A 27,739-nucleotide genomic window follows, 5' to 3' on the forward strand; every position below is an offset into this window, starting at 1 on the left:
GTATAAGACATGGAAAATGATGAACATTGGAATATAAACTAAAGTATACTATAGAGGATTGATACGACATATACCTCAACATCAATAATGTCAATGTCAACCTCCCCCAGAAAAACAAGAAACTCAAACAAGTTTTTTTTCAAGAGGGCGATAGTGGCCACTATGCCATCAGATGACCTGTATAAACAAAGACAATAAAAAATCACCATAGAAAAGAACAAGAAAAATTAGTATTCAACCTTCAACACAATATTAGGCACAATCATTTCAACTATGTTATATGCTAAAAATCTCAAGTTGTAGATAACTTGTGAAAACAAATGGAAAAAAAAATAAGACATATAATAAATAATGTATGTTAACTCGCTAGCAAATTTCATCACAAAGTATTTTTTTTATTGCCATCTATACATGTGGGTGGGTAACATTTCCCAATATGACATTATTCTTATGGTCCAGAGGAAGCAAACCTACTACTAACCAAATTATTGATTGGTTGCATCATAGCCTTGCCTCTCCTTTGTGAGTCGAAAAAATAAAAATAAGTCCATACTTAACTAGATGTACTCCATATTATGATTTTCACATGTTATCTCAACATACCCACCAAACTATCAGATATGCCAAACAAATGGCATTTTGGAATCTGTTTCTAAAACTGCGTCATTTACACCATGTTTTAATATATCTATCCAAATGTACCCACATGATTTTATTATTTCATATTCATTTACATCCTAAAACAAATCATTACTTTCAAGTTGGCATCATGGTATTATTATATCTTGACAAGTAACAATGAAGGATCAAAGTCAAGAAACCGAATCAATTCAATATGAACCTTTCAACGTCATATAGAAAATGGTTAACATGTTTTTAATCTTGGTTTACGTATCTATATGGGTATTTATTATGTCATTAATGTGGAAAAAATAAAAAAATTTGAACCTTGAATGCTTAGTGAGGGTTAGAAAAAGCCATTGTTGCCAACAATGAATAACTTAGTAATGGACCAAAAAGGAAGGTTGCTAGAAGACACCATCTTGTATAAGAAGGTTCATGAAACCCAGAGAAGATCACAAGAACTATTATAGGTTGGATTAAAAAGAAAAGTTTCAGGTAATGCCAAGTTTTTTACAAAGGAACTAATCTAGGAGAGATCACCAAACCTCAAAGTCACCATGATTTTGCAGCGGAAAAATCCTCCTTTGGGAGGTATGATTTATAAAGGATCAAACTAAAGCCAACATAATTTCAAGTCTATGAAAAAAGTAAAAATTACTTAATGGCATCCAAAATTTGACAAACAAAGGTTGATGGATGGGAATCAACAAGCCTAAAAAACCAACAAATTAAATGAAGTTGTGTGAAAAAGTTCCAATAAAAACTATTAGGATGAAACTAATGATGGACGCAAGTGGGCGGAACATCCCTACACCACAACGAATCAAATTCTAAAAAATTCTACAACATTGGGAATCAAAGTAGTGGACAATTATGGAATAACTAATTGAGCAGTTACCAAGAAAGCAATTTATGATAACTGAAATGACATGCAACTTCTTTCCCATTGAGAGGTCCAGCCTAACTACTAAGAATCCCACGGAGAACAAGGTTTAATGGGAAATTCAAAAGGTTTGGACATAAGAAAACAATTTAAACATTTTTAAAGCATGTCTTAGTGTTCAAAGGTAGAAGAGAGTGTCAAAGCATTCACTAAGAAAGAAATAGTAGCAAAATATAATCTAAGTATAGATGAGCTTGTTAGAAGACCCTTAGTGAAACTCAAACTAATTGTAATAGTTGTTATTCAAGTTTTAAAAATCTAGAGTTTTTATTTCCTACGAGGACTTTCTCCAATTAAAAGCATTATGTCTGATGTGAGAATTTTTGTGCATTTTACATTCGATTAGTGTTAGATTGTGTATGCAAGTCAATCGGTAGATGGAACACTCCAATGAATGCCATTGGGAGATCATTGTCATCATGCCAAATAATTATGATTTGCTTCCATCCAACATCAATAACTAGATCAATTTTTTTTGTATAAATAGGATCTATTGTCATTTCGCATTCCAATGTTGACAATCACTAAGTTTTTAATAGAATAATTTATTTATAAGGTACTTGTTGTTAGTGTCAGTCTTTCCAGCCTTCATCCAGTGATCAAACATGCTCTTACAAAGTGATTTTAAGGTGTTAAGGTCAAATTTTTTCATTTCGGTGAGTCTTCAAGCAAAGTTTGGTCACCAGGCATTAGGTCTAGGGTTTGCTTTTACTCCTTCCAAAGTTGTCCAAATGTCGGTCCATGTCACCATTCAGTTGAGTGTACCATCATTCAGAGGTTTTCATTATCATGTCAAGTTCCACTGGGTCATTTTACACCTTGTTCATGCTTGAGTTGCGCCTAGGTAAGGTCATTTCCCTCTCCTAGGGTTTTGAAGGCCATTTCTCTTGGACGGTAAAATCATCAGCAAAACTTGTATCCTGATGTTTATACACCTTCCCCTATCCTTAATATACCTTATTAAATACTTCCCATCACTAAAATCCCCCAAATTTCTCATTTTTCCACAAACCCTAGTTTCTTGCTACAAACCCTATTTTCTAGGCTAGGCCTGTGTTTTGCCCTTTTGGACCCCTTCCCCTCACTCAATTTCTGAGATTACAATTTCCCCTACTTCCTAACATCCCTCCCTACTTCCCAAAATTTCCTCAAGAATTTAGAAGCTCCCTATCCCCTTCATTTCGCTTCATTTTGACAAATCTCTTGTTCCACACATCGGGGTAGGTTTTACTCAAATGATGTTTCTGAGCAATCAAAGATGAATTTGGAAAAACTGAGAGCGGTTTTTGTCCAAAAAAAGCCAAGGAAGAAAAACCTCCACTTTTTACACAGGTGTCATGGTTTTAGAGAAATGTCAAAAATACAATTGCCTCGGGAGAATTGATGCACCTCTGAAGTGACCTTGGGAAAATCAAATTTTCTCTTAGCTTGGTTGGTCAAATGACTTGCTTGATGAGTCAAATGATAACTAGACACAAATAGGTTTCCAATGAGCTATCATGAGCTCAATTTGAAGTTGAGGAAGGCATTCAAAAGTTGACTGCAACAACACTCTTCCTTTGGGCAGCCTCATTTGGAACATTTTGACCAGTCTTAGGAGATTTGATTTTTTGTAAGGAAAATGAACTCCAAATTGAAAAATTATAGTTGGGTTGGAAAGCAGACTGAAAGAAATTTCTAACGAGCTATCCTGCACCCAATTTGGACACCCGGAAGGCCTCCAAAAGTTGCCTGGAAAAAGGCGCGACGCACTGGGAGAAATTTTCCAGTGTAAATTTACACTGGGAAGGTGCAGCGCATTTGTCTAAAAAGCTTGAAATTCATTGAAATCTTCCTCCAAATTGCAAATTATTCATTCCACAAGTAGGTAGAGCCTCCATTTTTAATGTTTCATCCATTTTTGTGCTGAGTGATGGTGGTTTATGGATGCTAATAATTGAAACAAAAATCCAAACCCTACTTCAACGTGCCTCAAAAGAAATTGTTGTGGGTTTCAAAATCAGTGTTTTGCTACCAAATTTGTCACTCCCATTCCTCCCTTGTGTTTATCATTCCCTAATTTCCTACCCCCCTAAGCTCATTAATTCCTTCGCTTAAATGCTCTGTCCCAAATTCGCCAATCTCACACCTCAAACCCTACACAACAGTTCCTAACCCTATACATCAAATCCCTCAAAACCCTCCTACATTTCCCTAATCCCTATACTCCCTAATCCCTTACTAGTTTCCCTATTCCTAAAAGTCTCTTGTTTCATTTGTTTCCCCTTGGTGGCAGAATTTGAACTCATCACTAAAAGAGCAGTCCAACACAGTTTGACACATCAGCACCACAGGTTCAAGATAAAGACAAAAGAGGCAAAAAGAGCTTGATCATCTTTGGATATTGGCCGAAGCCTCTTTAGCCCAGCATGACACTTAATGAAGAAGCCCCAGCCCAAATTTCAAGAAATTTGGGGCATTTTTGGCATTTTGACAAATTTTGCACTAAAAGACAGGGTTTTTCTTCGTGTGCACCACGTCATGTGGCGCGCGCTTTTTCTAGGGAGCTCCAAATCACAAAATTTTTATATTTATGGATTTTTCATGAAAAATTATGACTGTTGGTGCATGGCCAATAATTTTGGGAAAGTTTTGAGTCCTCAGGAGGTCAAAAACTCTCACAAAATTACCTTTCTGCCCCTATTTTGACACACAGGAAGCAGTCTTGGGAGATTGAAGTTTTGGAGGGGCAAATGACATCCAAATTCAGAAATTCCACTTGGGTTGGAAAGTAGACATGTAGAGATTTCCAATGAGCTATCTTGGGCTCAATTTGGACTTTTGGAAGTGCCTCAAAATCAGCCTCAAAGTGGCATGACGCATAGATAAATTGGCGTGGCGCACAGAGGATTTTTGCTCAATTTTTCACCTTCCAGCTCAGAAATTCGGCCAGTTTGACTAATTTTGCTTTGTGATGTAATTTTTGATCTATCTTGATGTAATTGGATAAACATGATGTAATTTTGGTACTTATTTACTTGTTCTAGAGGATTCATTCACCAAAAGGTGAAATGTGAGTGAATGAATCAGTTTCCTAGCATATAGGGGTAAGTTGTTTGACTACCTAGTTTTCAGTTCCTTGTTTAGAATTAGTTCAAACAACTCCTAGAATGATGAGCTCGACCCCTAGAGGCAAGGGAATAGGTTTTGCTTGCCTATATTATGTAATTTCTAAGTCATTTTTAGGGTTGGCCACTAGGGATTGCTTTGGCATATCATTGTACATTCTATCTCTGCATTTTTGGCTAAGGAAAGATCGGGGTTTTGCAGCACTGTTTGGGATGCATGTGGCTTTATGTTTTGATGGTGTTCTTCTCTAAGTAATTGTAAGTTAATTAGTTTTATGTATATCATTTTCCTGTCTCTTCTTCTGAATTTGAACAAATGAGTGATTAAGGTAGAATCCATTAATTGCTATGCTCTGCCTTTGAATTTGTTTAAATTTCCATGTTTTCATCTGTCTAAGGAGAATTCTTGAGACTCTTTAGCTCTCCTTAGCTCCTCACCGGTCTGATATATCCATTCACTCACTTCAAAGCATCAAAACAATTGCCTTCCTTGCCCCAATTAGAACTCTGCAGAAACCGTGCCTCATCCCCGGACCCAAATTTGCCTGTCCCTTTTTTCCAACAAAACCCTCAAAAACTCAAATCAAATCCTTTGCACTTCATACCTAGCCTAAAATTAGCTTTTTATTCAGTCATCTCAAGCCCCATTGATTATCTTTCGCTGAGATTGACCTGGAGAGAGCCCTCTCCGTCCTCGTAGGGCCAGCTACGAGGCTGAGCATGGTTTGATATGGATAGAACCTTGTCTTTTCAGCCTGAGGCAAATCTAGGCTCTAACATAATGGCAACCATACTGGGGAAGAAAAAATGGTTTGCTTGTTAGTGTTATTTGTTTTATAGCTACAGATAGAACCTGAAGTTATGCTAGGTAGCCTTCGAAATGCTTTTTCTCTGCATTAGCGGAAGTACATAAATGCTGCTTCAGTCAATCTCCGGTCTAGCTTGTAAACGTGACATCTAACTTGTTAATTGCCCCAGTACATGTATCAAGTTCAGATCTGATTGTTGATGGTGGACAACAATCAGACACCAGAAAGGCTGAAATCATTCACTTGGAGATTCCAAATCATTTTTGAGATCAGATCCAAAGACTCCACTGGAGGATGAATCCGACCAGCAGAAACATGAAAGGACAATATGGACAGATCAGATATTCAAGTTGGAATTTCATCCAAGACATTTTGTTCTTTGTTATAAATTATTTCTTCTCTTTTCCTGAGAATTTCAAGAATTCTTTTCAAAGTATACTGTATTTGAGAAGAGATCCTCGGCCTGCAGTTGATTCTTTCCCTTTGAAAAGTGTGAATACCAAAGATTTGCATACCTTTGAGCTTGATCAAGACCTTTCTTCTGAATCTTGTGATGAGACTAAGGAAAACAAACCTAATCCCGTCACTCTTGTATATACTCCTACGCCTTGTATAGTCCCAGATAGGTATAAACCTCTTGTTTTACCTTCTATTCTCCATGCTTTCCCCAAAAACTATGATCTATACTTTTCGAGGTTTGATGGTGAAAGTAAGAATGTCAACGCTGAGAAACATGTGCAGAATGTTGAGACTTTTCTTGATCTTTTGGAAGTTGATGAAGAAGATGTCAGTATTAGGTTTTTTTCTCTTTCTTTGCAAGGCAAAGTGAAGAGTTGGTTCAAAACCCTACCTGATGCAAGCATCTCATATTTCCAACAGTTTGTCAAAGTTTCCTCGACAAGTGGATGATCAGACAGAACCTTTTCCTTATTATAGAAGAGTATAACCAGCTGAAAAGATTGCCAGGGGAGACAGTACAACAGTTTTCAGCCAGATTTAATCAAGTCTATTATTCAATGTCGGTTGATATAAGGCCTCCTCCTAGATCTGCTCTCTTGCACTATCTGGGTGCCTTTGATCCGAAAATTGAGTTTCAGCTGAGAGAAAGGAATGTCGCAACACTTGAAGAGATGCAGAATAGTGCAGTAAATGTAGAGGCTCATCTGCTGATCCAAAGGGCAGGGTTGAAGGAAGAAGAGATGAAAAACGTAGATCCGGAGGAATCGACATCTCTAGAGGTAAAGCTTGACATTTTGGAAAGTGCAGTGGAAGAGATGATGCAAAGGATCATCACAAGGAATGAGTATAATGTTCAAGCCAATGGCTCGCTGATTGAAGAAGAAAAAGTTGCTGATCCAAAACATTTTCTTTCTTATCCTAATTGTTATAGATCTGATAATGATTGTTTTATAGATCATCTTGGAGAAGAGAGATCTATTGAGATGACATGTATGCTTGATGATGTTTTTTATACTGACGATTTGCCTCAGTTTGATCAGTATGATGATGATGATTATGTTCTCCAAACAGAAGCTAATCTTGCAGACAAATCAATAGCTAGTTTGTGGGAGGAAGAGGTCCACTTTCAGCAGCTCGAATACAGTGATAATGTAGGTTTTAACCCTGTACAGAAATTACCTGCATACGAATTCTCAAGCAAAGAAAATAAACAATGCGAGAGCATAACCCATAAAACACATATGCACAGAGATTTTTCCCTGGATCCCAAAACCGGGAATACCAGCTTGATTTTTTCATTATGTTCCTTTCAATGTTACAATACATATTTATACATGTCGAAGCATCCAATACCATGGACCGAAAACCATCGCGTCCAAAAAACATGTGCGAAAATCATGCACAAAACCATAGGTGGGTCCGCCCAACCTAACATATGGTCCAAAACCAAAATTTTCCGGGGCACTGCCCCAGACCCCATAAAGTGGGGTTACGGGTGCCCTTCAAACCCCCTATTAACTACGCGGAAAGAATATAAGACAACCCAACAATCTCCCACTCGTTGTTTTCTTTCCACAGGGGGCCACAGGAGAGCTTAGTCATTTTTTCAGCCCTGAGATACCCATTGCTTCTCTACACCAAGAGAACTTCTCAGAGCTCACAGATTTTGTCAATGCATCTGCAGTATTCTTCAAAGTGTCCACCTTTACCAGCAACACCTTTCTGTCTTCTATCATATCCCTCACAAAGTGATACTGAACATCAATGTGCTTTGTCTTTGAATGATAAGCAGGGTTCTTTGCCAAGAAAATTGCACTTTGGCTGTCACAGTCTATTCTTATAGCTCCCTGTACTAACCACATACTTGAACACAATCTCTGCAACCAAACTGCTTCCTTGCTTGCATGAGTGGCTGCCATGTATTCTGCCTCTGTAGTGGATAGTTCCACTACAGATTGTTTCTTACTCATCCAACTGACTGCACCTCCAAATAGGTTAAACACATACCCACTTGTAGATCTTCTCTGATCCAGATCTCCAGCCCAGTCTACATCAACAAAGCCATGAATATCCAACACTCTGTCCAATCCTGGTCTTCCTTGGTAGCACAAACCATAATCACTAGTGCCACACGAATACCTGAAAACCCGCTTCACTGCTGTCCACTGCTCCTTCCCAGGTTTTAACATAAACCTGCTCAATACTCCCACTGCATGTGCAATGTCTGGTCTAGTACAAACCATTGCATACATCAGGCTACCAACTGCACTTGCATATGGAACACGGGACATGTCCTCTTCCTCTTCTTGTGTCTTGGGACACTGTTCAGCAGATAACCTCACACCTACAGGAATAGGAACCTTCACCGGTTTACTATCCTGCATATTAAACCTCTAGAGTATTGTCTCGACATACTTCCTCTGGTTTAACCAGAGCTTCCTCTTTGACCGATCTCTTTTAATTTCCATGCCCAAAATATAGTTTGCAGCACCAAGATATTTCATGTCGAATTTGGAGGACAATTGGGTCTTCAAATCCCAGATAATTTCTTTGTCATTTCCAACCAGCAACATATCATCCACATACAAGACTAGATAAATAATACGGTCACCAATTAATTTAAAATACACACAATGATATGCTTTGCTTCTGGTGAAGCCAAGTCCCCGTATAAATGTATCAAATTTCTGATACCACATCCTTGGTGACTGTTTTAACCCATACAGAGACTTCTTTAACTTGCATACCAGTTCTTTCTTACCCTTCACCGCAAAGCCTTCAGGTTGCTTCATGTAGATTTCCTCTTCCAAATCCCCGTGAAGAAATGCTGTCTTCACATCCATCTGTTCTACCTCAAAATCAAAAGCAGCAGCAACAGATAAAAGTAATCTAATAGAATTTACCTTGGCAACAGGAGAAAAAATATCACTAAAATCAATTCCCGGCACCTGGGAATAACCTTTTGCTACCAACCGAGCTTTGTATTTCTCCACCTTTCCTTCTGCATTTGTCTTCTTCTTGAACACCCATTTTCTGCCAATGGGTTTCCTTCCAGCCGGCAACTCCACCAGATCCCAAGCCTCATTTTTGTGCAAAGATGCCATTTCATCGACCATGGCCTCTTTCCAGAGTTTTCCATCCTCTGAATCCACTGCTTCCTTCACAGTTCTGGGATCATTATCAGTAACAGACAAAGCAAAATTTGAATTGAAAGCAGATGGACTATACCTTTCTGGCTGCGTTCTTTCTCGAACTAATCTTCTCATAGATGGAGTTTGTGGCTCTTCATCTTCTGATTCCTCCTCTGCTGCAGAGTCTGATTCTTCCTCCTTTGGCTCAAACTCTATCTTCTCAGGTTCCTTTGGTTGAACTTCATGTTGAATAACATCTTTTACCTCTCTGAACAACACATCTCAGTTGTACACAACCTTCCGTGTGACTGGGTTCCAAAGCTTGTAACCCTTTAAGCCATCCTTATACCCAATAAAGATGCACTTTTAAGATTTACTATCCAACTTGGTTCGTTTCTCCTTTGGAACATGTACATATGCATCACATCCAAATACCCTTAGATGTGAAAGAGAGGGTTTCTTACCAGTCCATACTTCTTGTGGAGTCTTATCCTCCAACGTTGATGAAGGTGATCTGTTGATCAGGTAACATGCAGTATCCACCGCCTCTGCCCAGAATTCCTGTCTTAACCCGGCACCACTGAGCATGCTTCTTGCCCTTTCCATCAACGTCTTGTTCATTCTTTCTGCGACTCCATTTTGCTGAGGTGTATATGGAGTAGTCTTCTGTCGTGCTATACCACACTTCTTACAAAATTCTTCAAATTCCATGCTGCAAAATTCTCCACCATTACCTGTCCTCAGCACCTTTATCTTCTTCTCTGTCTGATTTTCCACCAGAGCCTCAAATTCTTTAAACCTGTCAAAGACTTCAGATTTCTTCTTAAGAAAATATATCCATGTATTCCTTGAGAAGTCATCTATGAATGATACATAGCACACAGACTTACCCAGTGATGGAACCTTCACAGGTCCAAACACATCACTGTGCACAATCTCTAATATCTGTTTCGTCCTCTTACCACCAGAGGGGAAACTCACCCGATTTTGCTTCCCATATACACAATTTTCACAGAAATCAAAATCCAGAGAGCTATTATTCATACCTTCTACCATACCTTTACCATGAAGTATTCGAAGGCCCTTCTCTCCAATATGTCCAAGCCTTTGATAACACAACATGGTCTTCTCTCCAGAGACCACTAGATTCTCTACTCCATTTTAAGGAACCATAGAACTATTTCACCCATCAAAAACAGTGCTACCTTGCAGCTTGTACAGAGTTCCAATCCGAACTCCCCGCATTAATATCAGTGCTCCTCGAACCATCTTGCAGGTATCTTTCTCGAACACTGTCTTTACACTTGCATCATCCAACTTGCTTACAGAAATCAGATTTCTGGCCAATGCAGGAATATGTAGAACACCCGGAAGTGTTCTAACCCTTCCACCTTGCAACTTCAACTTTACTTTTCCCCGACCAATGATTCTAGCCTTCCTATCATCTCCTAAGAAGACATCACCACCATCGTATTTCTCATACTCGCAGAACCACTCTCTATGGGGAGTGAAGTGAAAGGATGCACCTGAGTCAATCAACCATGCCTCATGATCTACATGTGTACTTGAAGAAGCCAAGTACACATCCCCACCTTCATCTGAGGTGGTTTTCGCCTCTGCAGAAGGAGCATCATCAGATCCCTTTCCTTTATCAGGAGCTTTAGATTTACAATCCCTTCTGAAGTTCCCTTCCTTTCCGCATTTCTAGCACACCACCTTTGTAGGTTTTCCTGGAGATTTAGATCTCCCTCTAGATTTAGATCTCCCACTCGATGACTTATTTTTGTTTCTGTTCTGGGACCGTCCTCGTACAGACAAGGCATCACCATTCTGGTTGTCCATATTTTTCCGTCTCATCTCCTCCGTTAGCAAGGCTGAGACTATTTCATCAAACTGCAAAGCAGTTGCATTGCTACCTATTACAATAACCAGACTATCCCACGAATCTGGTAGAGAACACAACAGACTGATGCACTTATCTTCATCTGAAATTTTAATATCAACAGATAATAACTGACTTACCACAGTATTAAATGCATTCAGATGCTCTGTCATCGAGTCTCCATCTTTCATCCTCAGGTTATACAGCTTTTTCCGCAGGAACAGTTTATTCACCAGAGACTTAGATTGGTACAAAGTCCCTAACTTGACCCACAAAGCCTTTGTCGTAGCTTCCCCTGATACATTCAGCAATACTGAATCTAAGACACACAATCGTATTGTGCTCTATGCCTTCCAATCCAACTTCTTCCATTCTTCATCGGTCACTCCCGATGGTTTAGTACCTGGATCTACCGCGATCCACTGATCTTTATCCACCAACAGATCCTCCATCTTGAGTTTCCACAACTCAAAATTCTGACCATTGAACTTCTCAATCTCTATCTTTCCACTTCTCGCCATCTTCTTTCACCACCAGAATCGATCTCGCAGATCTCCCACTGAACAAGGTCTACCACAGGCCCGAGCGAAACCCCTCAGCAACAAAGGCGTCCCCTTGAAGCCAAAACAGCTCTGATACCAAATGTAGGTTTTAACCCTGTACAAAAATTACCTGCATACGAATTCTTAAACAAAGAAAATAAACAATGCAAGAGCATAACCCATAAAACACATATGCACAGAGATTTTTCCCTGGATCCCAAAACCGGGACTACCAGCTTGATTTTTTCATTATGTTCCTTTCAATGTTACAATACATATTTATACATGCCGAAGCATCCAATACCATGGACCGAAAACCATCGCGTCCAATACCATGGACCGAAAACCATCGCGTCCAAAAAACATGTGCGAAAATCATGCACAAAACCATAGGTGGGAAAGCCCAACCTAACATATGGTCGAAAACCAAAATTTTCCGGGGCGCTGCCCCGGACCCCATAAAGTGGGGTTACGGGTGCCCTTCAAACCCCCTATTAACTACATGGAAAGAATATAACACAACCCAACAGATCAATGGATGCATATCATCTATGACAATGATGAGGAAAGTGCAACAAATTTTGAAGTAAGTGAAGGATCTTTGCCCTTTCGTTTTGATTCATGTCAGCTCATCAGAGACAACTTCCATGCAATCAGAAATCAGTTGTCAACAAGTCTTGATTTGGATCATCTTGAGGGCAATGAAAACCTTGTTCAAGACTTTTCATATCCAGATTTGCAGCCCCCGAATGCCTTTGATTTTCAAGTTGCAAATAAAGACTTGGAAGCTGGAACATATGCTTAGATGATACAAGATGATTCCATACCATTTTGTTTCGAATCATTTCAGTTTTGGAAGGGAAAATTGCATAGTACATCTTCAGTAAAGAATGAGCAGCATGTAGGAAATCATGTAATCACATTGGAACCAATAGAAAATGGGTTGCAGCAGTCTTTTCAAGTTTTTCATGATCCAATAGCTAATGTTCTGGATGAGGTTTGCAATCAAGGTCTTTCTCCATTGACTACATGTGAGCCTGAAATGTGTATTGATATAAACTTGACCCGACAGCTGGTTTCTTTGTCATTTTCAGCAAGAGTCTCATCAAAAAGCTTAGATCAAAGTTTGCATTCATGGTATGAAGAGAAGAGAAGTAATCCATTGGATGAGCTAAGTCCCAGTGTCCATGAATTTCAAGATCCTTATGCAGTGTTTTTAGAGGCAGATAGAGAATCCATAGCATTCAACGGATCTGTTTCCAAGTTGTCATGGGAGTTGCCTTTCAGTAGTTCTCTCTTGTTGTTCATAAGCGAGCACTTGCGGTGAATTCAAACAGCATACATAATACTTACTTGGTTGCATTGGTTATTTCATTTCACTTGATCAGGTGATGAATGAAACTGTTAGAGTAGGTTTTGATGAATAAGCTCCACTTTGAGCATCATTTCTAGTTTGTCGGTTGTGTTTAAGTATCGAGTCAGTTTTTAGTTGAGTGAGAGTCAGTTTGTGTCGTCAAGTCGTCATTTTTCAGTCATGCATTTCAGCTTGAGTTTTGACTCCATTGCCTAATGGATAAGGCACTGGTCTGCTCTCCCAAAGATCTGTCGTTCTTGGCACCTCCAAAGAGCTACCATCCCCATTGGAGTCAATGTTAGTGTCAGCCTTTCCAGCCTTCCTCCAGTGATCAAAAATGCTCTTACAAAGTGATTTTAAGGTGTTAAGGTCAAATTGTGTCATTTCAGTGAGTCTTCAAGCAAAATTTGGTCACTAGGCATTAGGTCTAGGGTTTGCTTTTACTCCTTCCAAAGTTGTCCAAATGTCGGTCCATGTCACCATTCATATGAGCGTACCATCATTCAGAGGTTGTCATTATCATGTCAAGTTCCAGTGGGTCATTTTACACCTTGTTCATGCTTGAGTTGCGCCTAGGTAAGGTCATTTCCCTCTCCTAGGGTTTTGAAGGCCATTTCTCTTGGACGATCAAATCATCAGCAAAACTTGTATCCTGATGTTCATAAACCTTGCCCTATCCTTAATATACCTTATTAAATACTTCCCATCACTAAAATCCCCCAAATTCCTCATTTTTCCACAAACCCTAGTTTCTTGCTATAAACCATATTTTATAGGCTAGGCCTGTGTTTTGCCCTTTTGGACCCCTTTCCCTCACTCAATTTCTGAGATTAAAATTTCCCCTATTTCCTAACATCGCTCCCTACTTCCCAAAATTTCCTCAAGAATTTAGAAGCTCCCTATCCCCTTCATTTCTCTTCGTTTCGACAAATCTCTTGTTCCACACATCGGGGTAGGTTTTACTCAAATGATGTTTCTGAGTAATCAAAGATGAATTTGGAAAAACTAAGAGAGGTTTTTGTCCAAAACAAGCAAAGGAAGAAAAATCCCCTTCACGTTTTACAGAAGTGTCATGGTTTTAGACAAATGTCAAAAATACAATTGCCTCGGGAGAATTGATGCACCTCTGAAGTGACCTTGGGAAAATCAACTTTTCTCCTAGATTTGTTGGCCAAATGACTTGCTTGATGAGTCAAATGATAACTAGACAGAAATAGCTTTCCAATGAGCTATCATAAGCTCAATTTGGAGTTGAGGAAGGAATTCAAAAAGTTGACTACAACAACACTTTGCCTTTGGGTAGCCTCATTTGATACATTTTGACCAGTCTTAGGAGATTTGATTTTTGACAGGGCAAATGAACTCCAAATTGAAAAATTCTAGTTGGGTTGGAAAGTAGACTCAAGGAAATTTCCAACTAGCTATCCTGCACCCAATTGGACACCGGGAAGGCCTCCAAAAGTCGTCTGGAAAAATGCGCGACGAATTGGGGAGGTGCGGCGCACTGGGAGAAATTTTCGAGTGTAAATTTACACTGGTGCGGCGCATTGGGAAGGCGTGGCACATTGGGCTTAAAAGCCTGAAATTCATTGAAATATTCCTCCAAATTGAAAATTATTCATTCCACAAGTAGGTAGAGCCTCCATTTTTAATGTTTCATCCGTTTTTGTGCTGAGTGATGGTGGTTTATGGATGCTAATAATTGAAACAAAAATGCAAACCCGACTTCAACGTGCCTCAAAAGAAATTGCCGTGGGTTTCAAAATCAGTGTTTTGCTACCAAATTTATCACTCCTCCTTTCCATTCCTCCCTTTTATTTATCATTCCCTAATTTCCTACCCCCCCAAGCTCATTAATTCCTTCGCTTAAATGCTCTGTCCCAAATTCTCCAATCTCACACCTCAAACCCTACACAACAGTTCCTAACCCTATACATCAAATCCCTCAAAACCCTCCTACATTTCCATAATACCTATAGTCCCCAATCCCTTACTACTTTCCCTATTCCTAACAGTCCCTTGTTTCATTTGTTTCCCCTTGGTGGCAGAATTTGAACACATCACTAAAAGAGCATTCCAGCACAGTTTGACACATCAACACCACAGGTTCAAGATAAAGACAAAAGAGGAAAAAAGAGCTTGATCATCTTCAGATATTGGCCAAATACTCTTTAGCCCAGCATGACACTTAATGAAGAAGCCCCAACCCAAATTTCAAGAAATTTGGGGCATTTTTAGCATTTTGACAAATTTTGCACTAAAAAACAGGGTTTTTCTCCCTGTGCGCCGCGCCATGTGGCGTGCGCTTTTGCTAGGGACCTTCAAATCACAAAAAGTTTATATTTCTAGATTTTTCATGAAAATTCATGACTGTTGGTGCATGTCCAAGAAGTTTGGGAAATTTTTGAGTCCTCAGGAGGTCAAAAACACTCACAAAATGACCTTTCTGCCCGTATTTTGACACACAGGAAGCAGTCTTGGGAGATTGAAGTTTTTGAGGGGAAAATGACATCCAAATTCAGAAATTACACTTGGGTTGGAAAGTAGACAGGTAGGGATTTCCAATGAGCTATCTTGGGCTTAATTTGGACTTCAGGAAGTGCCTCAAAATCAACCTCAAAGTGGCGCGACGCATAGAGAAATTGGCACGGTGGATAGAGGATTTTTGCTCAATTTTTCACCTTCCAGCTCAGAAATTCGGCCAGTTTGACTAGTTTTGCTTTGTGATGTAATTTTTGATCTCTATTGATGTAATTGGATAAGCATGATGTAATTTTGGCACTTATTTACTTGTTCTAGAGGATTCATTCACCAAAATGTGAAATGTGAGTTAATGAATCAGTTTCCTAACATATAGGGGTAAGTTGTTTGACTACCTAGTTTTCAGTTCCTTGTTTAGAATCGGTTCAAACAACTCCTAGAATGATGAGCTCGACCACTAGAGGCAAGGGAATAGGTTTGTCTTGCCTATATTATGTAATTTCTAAGTCATTTTCAGGGTTGGACACAAGGGATTGCTTTGGCATATCATTGTACATTCTATCTCTGCATTTTTGGCTAAGGAAAGACCAGGGTTTTGCAGCACTGTTTGGGATCCATGTGGCTTTATGTTTTAACGGTTTTCTTCTCTAAGTAATTGTAAGTTCATTAGTGTTATGTGTATCATTTTCCTTTCTCTTCTTCTTAATATGGACAAATGAGTGATTAATGTAGAATCCATTAACTGCTATGCTCTGCCTTTGAATTTGTTTAAATTTCCATGTTTTCATCTGTCTAGGGAGAATTCTTGAGACTCTCTAGCTCTCCTTAGCTCCTCACCAGTCTGATCTATCCATTCATTCACTTCAAAGCATTAAAATAATTTCCTTCCTTGCCCCAATCAGAACTCTACAGAAACCCTGCCTCATCCCTGGACCCAAATTTGCCTGTCCCTTTTTTCCAACAAAACCCTCAAAAACTCAAATCAAATCCTTTGCACTTCATACCTAGCCTAAAATTAGTTTTTTATTCAGTCATCTCAAGCCCCATTGATTATCTTTCAATGATATTGACCTGGAGAGAGCCCTCTCTTGTCCTCGTAGGGCTAGCTACAAGGCTGAGCGTGGTTTGATGTGAACCTAGAACCTTGTCTTTCCAGCCTGAGGCAAATCTAGGCTCTAACAATTGTAAAAGGAGACATCCATTTTCTTCCAAAGTTTATGACTTTACACACATCTATAGTTGGGGTTTTTTGTATTACATATTTTGAAATAATAGCATTTTTACAAATGACTATGGTGTAGCATCCTATGTGTGTGTGGTACATTAGTATTCTTTATTTTGGTATAGTCTATGTTATGCTATTGTTTTTTTTCTTCATCTATTTTGTTTCTAGTAATTTTTAGAGATTTAGTGGATAAATAAGTGCAATACATAAAATTCTAAAACACCATGTGAAGTCCTTTGGCTAGGATAAACTTCCCTTGCACGGAAAACTTATTTCTGGAGACCACTCAATCAAAGAAAATTTCAAATAAAATGCTAAGAGAGGTACAATGGAAAGGTGCATGACACATATGGAACAAAGTTCTAAATCAATTTGGTATTAAATCAAATCTAGGGGTCTCAGCTTTCTCCCATAAATGCAAGAGAAGTTTCATCTTCCAAAGGTATTATTCTTCCTCCATGAAATTAAATGAACAAAGACTTAAAAGTATTTGTAATCAACACATAAATTGGAAAGAAGGGTTATGTTATTAAAAATGGAATTTGCATGCATTAAATCAATGGCATCCTTGATGACGAAGCTTGGATGCATGTATGTAAAAAAGTGTAATATTATTGGACAATTAATGGACAACAATCTCTAAAAATCATAGAGATACAACAAGAAAACCTTATTAAAGAGTATGATTACCAAATCAAGGCAATGTGCAAACAATTTTGTTGCAAACCTTCCACTCCAAACTCTCCTAAAATTATGTTGTTGATATTGTAGTCCAGAGAAGTCTTATTTCCACATTCCAAGAGATCACATTTTACAAACAACTACTTCATTGAATTTGTGTTAGTAGTTATGAAATATTTGTGAATATGCATAGATCTAATCAAAAGAGTTTTCATTCATGGCTTGACATCCCATGAAGTAATTAATAATGGCTCATGTTTTCTATCAAAGAAAGGTAACAGGGGACTAGAATCATGTTACCTTTATAAGAAAACAACAAGCAAACCAAAATCAACAACTAAAATAGATTCTATCACCTTGGTGATTACACATCCTATGTGAAACCAAGTCCAACATAATTAAAACAATAACTGCACCACCAATAAAATTGTATTCTTGCTCTAAAAGTAATTGAATAAAACAAATAACAAAACTCACCTTTCTAGACTTTATCAATTTGTTCTCAAACTCTGCTTTTTCTCGTGATTGTCGTCATCTCAAAATTCCATGATATTGTTTTGCATTTACATACATTGAAGATTCCTAAACATCATAAGATGGTGGTAATGGAAGACCAGCTTGATGCACCACCAGCATATGAGAAGGAATCTACAAAATATTTATCATTCAAGAAACTCCAATAAATCATAATATTTTTTTTAGAAGTAGTTGATTTGGCAGCATACTAAAACATAAATATGAAAAAAATGACAGAAGAGAAATTTTTGGCATGCAAATACCACAATTCATAATCTACAAGGAAATCATAAGTGGACAAAATATCTCAACCATTGACTTCAACCCAATCTACCAAAAATATTTACTAAAATCACTTGTGATTCAACCAAATATAATATACCATGGCTTGTGCACCATATGCTGCGACATAGTTTCCATAAAAGGGATCAGGATACATATATGTAGTTTGATCTTGCCACAAAGTTCCCTTCAAAATGAGATAGCATTGTTAGAAATTTGAGATCCAAAATATTTAACAAAACTGACATATACTTCATTGTACTAGATGGCCATCTCAATTCATGCCCATCCAAATACATTTGATGAATTGAACTCCACATTGGATATGTTATCCATAACAAACATCCTATTTTACCACACTTCCTTACAATCAATCCATTTAGGAAAATTTCACATGGCTTGTAGCATTAAGAATATGTCAATTTAGCCCAGAGGAAAATGCAGTACATTGATAACTGGTTAGGTAAAAAAATTCACAGTGTACCCTAGATCAAGTTGAGTTTGTTGTGTCATAAATTCTACATGTGCGGGTGATATGCCTGTTCGCGGAATTTTCTATTATTGCTGTGGTTATTTATGTTTCTCATCTCATGGACATCTTTTAGTGACTACTAAATATCAAAACAAAACATCAATGTTGGTGAAATTTTCTAGATGTGAACTATGTGGAAATTTATGAAATGTCCAACGTTTTGGGTGAACACTCCACCCATCATTAAGGCGAACAATATGTAATGATGAAGAAAAATTATCAATGGGTTTTTTCCTAAAGGATGAAATGAATATAACTTGTTTCAAACTTGATAACAACACTAAAGGGTAAATATAAATGAGTACATCCAAAAAGAAAGGATCATAACCTCTACAACCGACACATCAATGAATGGCAGGGTTGACAAGTTTCCCATCAAACTAAGATAGAAATAAAATGAAATATAGTAACATCTACTCATGACCAAAGAAAGTTCAAAGGGGTTCAATAATATGGTTAGTATAAATAGGAAAAAAAGCAGTGGCTAGTGCATGTCCTAAACAAGTAACAAATCTAGACCAACAATAATGCATGAAGATAAAAAGAGAAATATTACAAAGGTTTCACCAACAAAGGAAACCCTGTACAACATATAAGATAATTTTCTAGAATTACATAAATACATGGAAAAATGGGAACTAGTCTCAAAATGAAGCTACTCATATTCATTTGAAGAGTTTTCAATGTTTCCAATCACAATAAATTCACCAATACTAAACATGATTATGTTTTTGGGAGAGTTCCAGGGAAGGAGAGGAGGTAGTTTGAGTAACTAGGAGGGTTGTAAGAAGCACATCAGAATAGCTCTCCTACTATCCAAGGTTAAAATACTCATGAAGTGGAGGAACAAAATGAGACATTCTTGCCTCTAGTCCCTAGATTGGGCATGGAGGGTGATTTTCGTGTATCTCTGCTTAATTGTAGAATTATATACCAGGTGGAGGGGCAATGTCTAACTGGTCAGTTGTTTCCCATCCCATTATTTATGGCATATACTAGATGTTTTCCCTCTTTGCATACTACTGTGATGGGAAAAATGAAAGCGGTGATTGGCCTAAGGTCTCTAATAAACACATGACATGATGAGAGTGGGAATGTAGTTGTTTCTTTAATAGAGAAGACAAACACCTCTAGTCAAGGAAATTGAAGAAAGGGGACAATGACTCCTGAGACCTTGTAGAGACTGTAAAATATTATTTGAATCTCATCGTGATATATGGGATGTTGAAGATGAAGTGTTTCTAAGGCTCAACCTCCTGAAGCGGGTGGAGCCTCTATATCATATATAGATATGGTTAATTGACTCAACATAAGGCCACAAAGACAACACTCTCAACTAGCCAGAGGAATCCAAGGACTATGAGACTGATGATGTTGTAAATAATTAGACCATATAATATGACCAATCAAAAACTTGCAATAATCTTAATAAATCCAATTACCAACAAAACAAAAAGTGGTGGTTTTCTCTTCCTAGTTTCCAATGCCCTGATGTCTAAAGAATGTTGTCAAAACATTTGTGGTGATATTAAATACTATAAAACTTAGATAAAATGAATTGAATAATAATAAATACAAAACAAATCTTGCAACACATAAATAACATGTGTTGTTTCACGACTGCATAAACACAATAATCTAACAAAAATGCCTTCATTTTTGAGTGCTATCATGTGATTATTATTGGTACATGGAAGTTAAAGAAACTAAGCAGTAGTTGCTTGAAGTTATCATGTGATTATTATTGGTACATGGAAGTTAAAGAAACTAAGCAGTAGTTGCTTGAAGTCTATAGGAAGCAATCTCCAATTTAAATTACACTCACTATTTAGCACCGTGGGTTTCTAAATTTAAATATCATATTTTGCATGCCATATTAATAGATACTGGAAGACCTGTGATAAAACAAGACGCCATATTTTTAAAGAATGCTCATAATTTTCTTAGCATGCTTCAAAATTCAAAAATAGATATGCATTTTACGCTTGAAATCGTGTTGCATGAAAACATCTATGAAATAATGTAAATGCATTAGGAAAAGTATCCCAGAAGCTTTCTCATTATATGTTCTTACAAATTGTCCCAAAAATGCAATGTCATATATGTGCGCCATGTTGAAATATGTAACTAGGTTCAGTCTTCATATATTTGAGTCACAATGTAATATATTTATCAAAATAATGAAGGAATTATTATTATTATTATGACTTATTAAAGCATGGGTTTCATTCTTGGGTCATCTATTTTTAGGTCAAAGTCAACTTTTAGGACTTCTATGATTTATTATGCATCATTAGAGTCATTGTCCATTAAAAGAGACCATTCTTTGGAATTTGAATCATGTAAAGAGAATTAATATTGAGTCAAATATGATATTTGTCCCCACCACACCAAGTCGGCCTCAAGAAGATCAAGTAAGCCTCAAATAGGTAAATACACCTCACAAAAAATCTATATATACATGGAAGCTTGAATTCATTTGGAGAAATTCAATTCCCTCAAGCAAGTTCAATATTCACAATAAAGAGTTAGAAAAGTGTGAAGTGAAGAAGGAAGTCAAAAGGAGTGAAAAATTGGAGAAAGAGGAAGAAAACAAGAAACTTGAAGTTTTGGGATATCTCTATCTCTCTCAGGTGGATCCCTCTAGGAGATCGAAGTCTCTATGGGCAGGTTGAAGTTGTTGTTGTTGTTGCTGCTACAAGTTTCTGTGTCGAAGTTACTACTTCAAGTTGTTGTTGTTAGGTAAAACTTGCTATTGAAGGGTTATCATATGAAAGAAGGAAGAAAAGGATAACTTGGTGTGGAGGAAGTAATTGTCTAGGTTCAAAGTCTTGGATTATCTCGTGAAACTATTGAAGGAAGAATTGTTGATTGGGTTTTCCCTAAGTTAGGGGTTTTTCCATAGTTGTCCACCTATATCTGGTGTCTTTGTGCTATTGCTTTGGTGATTTCTTGAAGAACTAAAAGATAAAATAAGAACATAAACATAAAATAATCACGAGTAATTATCTATATAATGAAATATTTCAGCCTTTATGATTTTCTAACATTGTTTTAGAGCTAAGGTGAAGAAGGAAAAAGGAATTTCAGTGATCTATTGAAAGGGGTCTAAGATACCTCAAAAGGATTAAATAAGGGATCATATAAGGAGATATTATAAGGGAAGAAACTTACTACCTTCAAGGGAAATGTCTAACCCAATAAATGGAGAGAACAAGTTTGAAGGATCATCAAATTATAGGTCATGGAAGAAGAGAAATGACTTCATTCTTGAAAATAACAAAGTCTTGGATTTGGTCAAAGGAAAAATGAAGAAACCTAACAAAGGATCTAGTGACAGAAATAAAATGAAGTTTAGAGAGTTAGAGATAATGGTTATGACTCTAATGGTAGAAGGTATAAAATAAAACATTGTCCCATCCATTTCCAACATATACCATGCTCAAGAAATGTATGAAGCCTTATCAAAATTGTTCACTATCAAAAACATCGGTTAAGAAGAAAGTCTAAAGAATGAATTGAGGACCACAAAAATGAAAAAGGATGACATTGTGTCTTCCTTATTTATAAGTATATATACAATTAGAGATGACCTTCAAGCCATAGTTGAGATTGTATAGGAAAAAGAGCTAGCGATTACTAAATTATTGGGACTTCCACCTACTTGGAGTGCTTTTGCTTCAGGTCTCAACAACTAGAAAGAAACTCCTTCAAACGAACAACTATGGAATGCTTGCAACCAGGAAGAGATGAGAATCTCATTATTACTCAACAATTAAGAGTAAAAGGTTTCAAATGCATACTCTTATTTTCACAAGAAAGGAAACTTCAAGAAGTAAAAATGGCAAAGAAGGAAGGTAGATATGTCCAAAATAGAATGTTGCCAATGTCATAAAATGGGCCACTATAGAAGTAGTTGTCCTGACAATCTAAAGAACAAGAAAAGGAATAGGGCCCTCTTGAAGCCCTGAAAATTAGGTCTACAACAAGGGGGATACCAGTATAGACCTTGGTAAGCAACTCCTTTTCCATTTGGGATGGTGGGTCTGATTGGGGATATGGGACCAGTTTCCCAATATATGTGTGTGTGTGTTGAGAATTGATATTTCCTTTCTAATAATTTCGAAGTAAAATGATTTTATTCTGAATCTGATCTAAAAATATGCAAATTGTATTCTAATGAACAGAAATATCTAATTCTAAACTAACTCAGGATTTAATCTTTCAATTATGCGATCTAAAATAGTTTCTACATCAATTGGTAATAAAGATCATTCAATTGCTATAAGAAAATAATTCAAGAAAGATGAACTGTTTCATATAAAATGTTAGCCGAACAGTTGTGAAAAACATATCACATAATAAGTCATTCATATATTAAGCATAAATAGAATAGCCATCACCGTACGAAAGTGCCAAATGATAACTCAAGCATTTAGGCATTCACATATAAATAACTAAACGTGAATATCACTTAAACACATAAGAAGAAATCGTTAAGAGATAAAAGTACCATTGATAACAAGTTCTACTCATGAGCTTCAGCAATAATTTTCTATCTCTTCTTAGTTTAACATCTACTAAGGGTACAAAAGTGCAATTTTAGTAGCAGATATTAAACGAAAATATCAATAAATCTTGTTCCATTCATTCTTCAAAACCTCCTCTGAGGGTGCAAAAGTGCATGTTCTGAGGAAACGTTTTTGACAAATTTCAGAACCCTTCTCTAAATGCATGAGAAGGGTTGAAATACTACTAGCTAAATCCTAAAAATAGTCTATTACAAAAATATAGGAGGCGGTTTAAATGACCATCCTCATCTAAGGCAAAAATAAAACTAAAACGAAAACTAAAACTAAAACTGAATCTAAAAATTACTATCTATGTATCTTTTCTCTGTGGTCACAAGCATTCAGCATCAGCTTGAGGAGAGTTGGTTGGCCGACTTCCGAATTTAGTTGTCCTGCAAAAACAGAATCAACAAGCGTTGATGCTATCTTCTCGGCAGAGTTAGTGAGGCATTTGAGAGTCATGCATTGATTATGTGGTTTAACCAAGTACTGCTAGTAAGAATCCCAATTCAACTTGGTTAACATATTGATGGATTCTGCTCTTTCTTTAGCCTTTTGCCTCCAGCTGTTTTGTAAATGTTGTGCATTTGGGAGAAATTTACATACCATTTAAATATATCCCTGATAAATACCACTTTTTTTAGAACTCGAGTTTTGTTTTTAGCCTTTAGCACCTTTTCCTGCAATTTTTTTTGGACTTTCTGGGGATTGAGCATTCAGAGGCTTTCCTTCTCAAGGGGTTTTGCCCGACGCCGAAAACTGCCTTCGTTTCTTGATCTGGACTTCCCTGGTGCCAATTTTCTCCTCTTGTATGTTTTGTTAGATGCCTTCAGAAATTGGAGTTTCTCCTTCTTTTCCCATTACTTCACTACGTATACCTTTCGGTTTTTCGCTCCTGCAATTTACGAATTCAGGAAAGATTAATGATATGAATAAGGTGACGGGAAAGCTTTAAATGTTTGAAATCATATAAAATATATCACCCTACGTGAACTAACTTCTTGATCAGATCGAAACCTTTTGTCATTAATGATCATCAACTAATTTATTAATTAAACGTTAATGCACATGATTTGACATCGGATTACGAAAAACCTTTTTAGAATGACGTGCCCTACAGATCCGCGATAATGCAATTTTGTGATTTGTTTCTCAATATCGCAAATCACAATATCACTAATCTGTTATGTTTCGACATTCATTCATTACCATGCATTTCTGTGAAATGCGATTTGCGAGACTTGTTATCGCATATCGCCAGCTTTGAAGCATTTCACCTTAAGTGATGTTTGAAGCATATGAAAACTGCGATGCGATGAGTTCCTTCGGTGTGCGATCTCGCATTGCGATTTCACATTTATAGGAGTTTGCTTATATGATGTCGTTATTTCCTTTTTTCGATGTGATGCTTTTATTATTAAGAGAAATATTTTGTTCGAACTTATCATAAACTTAACTCTTTTAGGATTTTTTGCGTATATTCTCCTAAGTTTATGATAGTAAGATTTATTCAAAAAGGAAATACAAGTTCTAATTTATCATTATTTTCTAGATGAAGGGTCCCCACTAATTTAGTATTGATGTCAAAACTAAAATAAGAAGGGGGGTTGTTGCTGGCCACAACAATTGGCGATTCACTTGGAAGAACCAGTTATCTCTGATTTTCTTTTGAATTTTCTAAACTTCCAAAACAAAAGGGATTTTTTGGAAAATCAAACTTTATTATAGAAAGATAAAGTATATTATGCTTTCAGCTGTTAATGCTAGTTTGTTTCCTCTATGTTAACTTTGATGATCTACTTCCTAAAGCTAGTCAGTGTATTTACATCAACCACTACTTAGTTTGTAAATATAAAAACATAGTCTCCTATGTAAATCAGTTTTAAATATGCTTGTTTGTCATAGGTAGAGCCTCTACTACCAACAGGCATTCATAGCCTTGACAAGGTTACCTATTACCCAGCAATGATCCTGTATCCTACTTGGAGAAATATACAATTTTCAAAGAGAAATCCATATCCACACTTATTGCTTTTATTTTATTTTAATCCTTAAAGAACATTGCCTTGGTTTGGTAGCCAAATTATGACAGTGCCACTCACTTTATTTATAACTTTGTTGAACAAGCTGGCTCGTGGTGAGACCCCTTGTCTTTTGATTGCAACAATCTTAAGTCATTGCCCTGTTTTGGTATGAAGTTTTGGCAAAGTCAGCAAGCTATAATATCTATGATCATGATAAGTCGGCTCGTGATGAGACCTCTTATTATTTAAGTTTAAAGTGTATCATTGGATTACTCCTTGAAGATCGTAACTCTCTAGGTGGGGAGGGAGTCATTAGTTCCTTAAGAATAGCTCTGGATGGAAATTATAGAGTTTTTTGGAAAAAGCTTTTCTACAAAGAATCCTTGCTTTTGTTATTGATGCTTTTCATTGACTGATACAAAACAAATTCCCACTAAAGGTTTCTTTTTTATCAAAATTCACAAAGTTGAAACTAGTGTCATTTCCAAGCTTATAGCCTTTGACTATAACTTTCAATAATAATGACCAATTTTCCAAATCAATTCTATTTATACAAGCGAAAAACAAAATGTAAAAGACATGCTAGTATTTTTGATGAATTCCAAACGTAACCATTTACAACTGGTTTTATTATCTAAATCAAAGGAAAAACTAATCTACAAAAATAATAAAATAATCTTCTATGGAAAATATTTTTTAAGGATTTGCCCGTTAACAGGTAAAGATTCTCTTTTCCCTGCTAAATCCTACAACATAAAAGTGGATGGACCTATGATTTCCGCAATTTGGAATGGGCCAAGCCACATTCGTTGGAACTTTGTATGTTTTCCTTTTTCTTCGTGAGCCTTATCCCGTTTTAAAACTAAATCTCCAATTTGAAAGTGCTTTTTGGATACCATGTTTAAATCAAAAGAAGCTTTTAGTAATGCTTGATGATGAGCATGAGTTACTTTAGCCTTTTCTCGTTGTTCTTCTAACTTAAGAATTTGCAATCGTCTTAGCTGTAAGGATGAAGTTGGTGTTTCATAAATAAATTGAACTAAGGCCAAAGAGTGAATTTCTAGATGAGTTGGGAGAACCACTTCTTTCCCATAAACCAAATTAAAGGGAGAAGTTCCAATGGAGGCTTTCTATGTTATTCGATCTACCCATAAGGCATGTGTTAAAGCTTTGTGCCAATTCTTATGATTTTGGTCAATGGCTCGCTTAATGATTCTGGTTAAATTTTTATTTTTTGATTCAGCTAATCCATTCCCCTGTGGGTAATAATTGGCAGAATATTTGAGTTTAAAACCTCTTTTGACTGCAAATTCAATCATAGCATTGCCATAAAAGTACGGTGCATTATCAAACATTAAAGTAGAGGAAAAACCAAACCTAGTGATTATGAATTGATCTATGAAACCGATGATTCGTTCAGCATTAGTTGTCTTAAGAGGAACGACTTATACCCATTTAGTAAAATAATTTGTAGCTGTAAGGATATACCTATATTGTTTAGAAGAGTGAGGAACGATCTCACCGATTATATCCAGTCCCCATTGATCAAAGGGTTGATCAATATTGACTGGCTGTAAAGGCAACGATGGTTTCTTTTTTCTTCCGGCAGCAGTTTGACACACTTGAAATTTCCTTACATAGCTATGTGCATCTTTAAATTGTGTAGGCCAATAGTACCCTGCGCACAAGATCTTATGTGTTGTAGCATCTCCAACATAATTTCCACCTACTGGTCCATCGTGGAGTTCCTGCAACACTTTTTCAGCTTCAGATTTCTCAAGACATCAAAGGAGAACAGAATCATAATTCATCCTAAATAGTACATCGTTTACAAGTTGATATTGCTTAGCCTTCAATCTTAGAGCTCTTTTCTTTGTATAATCTAAGTTTGAAGGAGCATATCCATTCTTAAGATAAAATATGATATCAGTGTATAATGACTCAACATTGTTTAGGCTTACCTCATACATTTGTACTTCTAAGGATGGTATTTCAGAAATAAGCGATGCTCCAGCCAACATTTTGCAAAAGCCTTGGCCTTTTACAACATTTGCTAGTTTAATCTCAACGTCGTATTCTTGTAAGGTGGCAACCCAATTTGCTCTTTTCTCACCCACATCTCTCTGTACTAAGAGATTTCTTAACGCTGGAAACAATACTATGATATTTGTATGGGTTTTAAGCAGAAAGGGTCTAAAATTCTTGATCGCTTTGAAAACAACATACGCTTATTTTTCTACGTCAGAATAATTTAATTCGGCCCCTTGTAAATTTGAATTGAAAAAGGCGATTGGGGCTTCTGCCTTATCTTGATTTGCTTGAGTGATTATTGCGGCATATGATCTATCAGAGGAAAATGTATACAAAATGAAAGGACCATAGAAATTTGGAGTTGCTAAAGATGGGGCGTTTACAATTGCTTATTTAATCAAATTGAATGCTTCATATTCCTCTTGGCCCCATTTGAAGATTGAATTCTTTTTAATCATTGCTTGTAAGGGAGATACAATCCTTGAGAAGTCAAGAACAAATCTCTTAACAAAGTTAATTTGGCCAAGGAAGGATTGCATGGCTTT

This window comes from Pinus tabuliformis, chromosome 4_1 (assembly GCF_031772625.1).
Source record: "Pinus tabuliformis cultivar Carrire ecotype Pingquan chromosome 4_1, CPIR1, whole genome shotgun sequence".
Lineage (NCBI taxonomy): Eukaryota > Viridiplantae > Streptophyta > Pinopsida > Pinales > Pinaceae > Pinus > Pinus tabuliformis.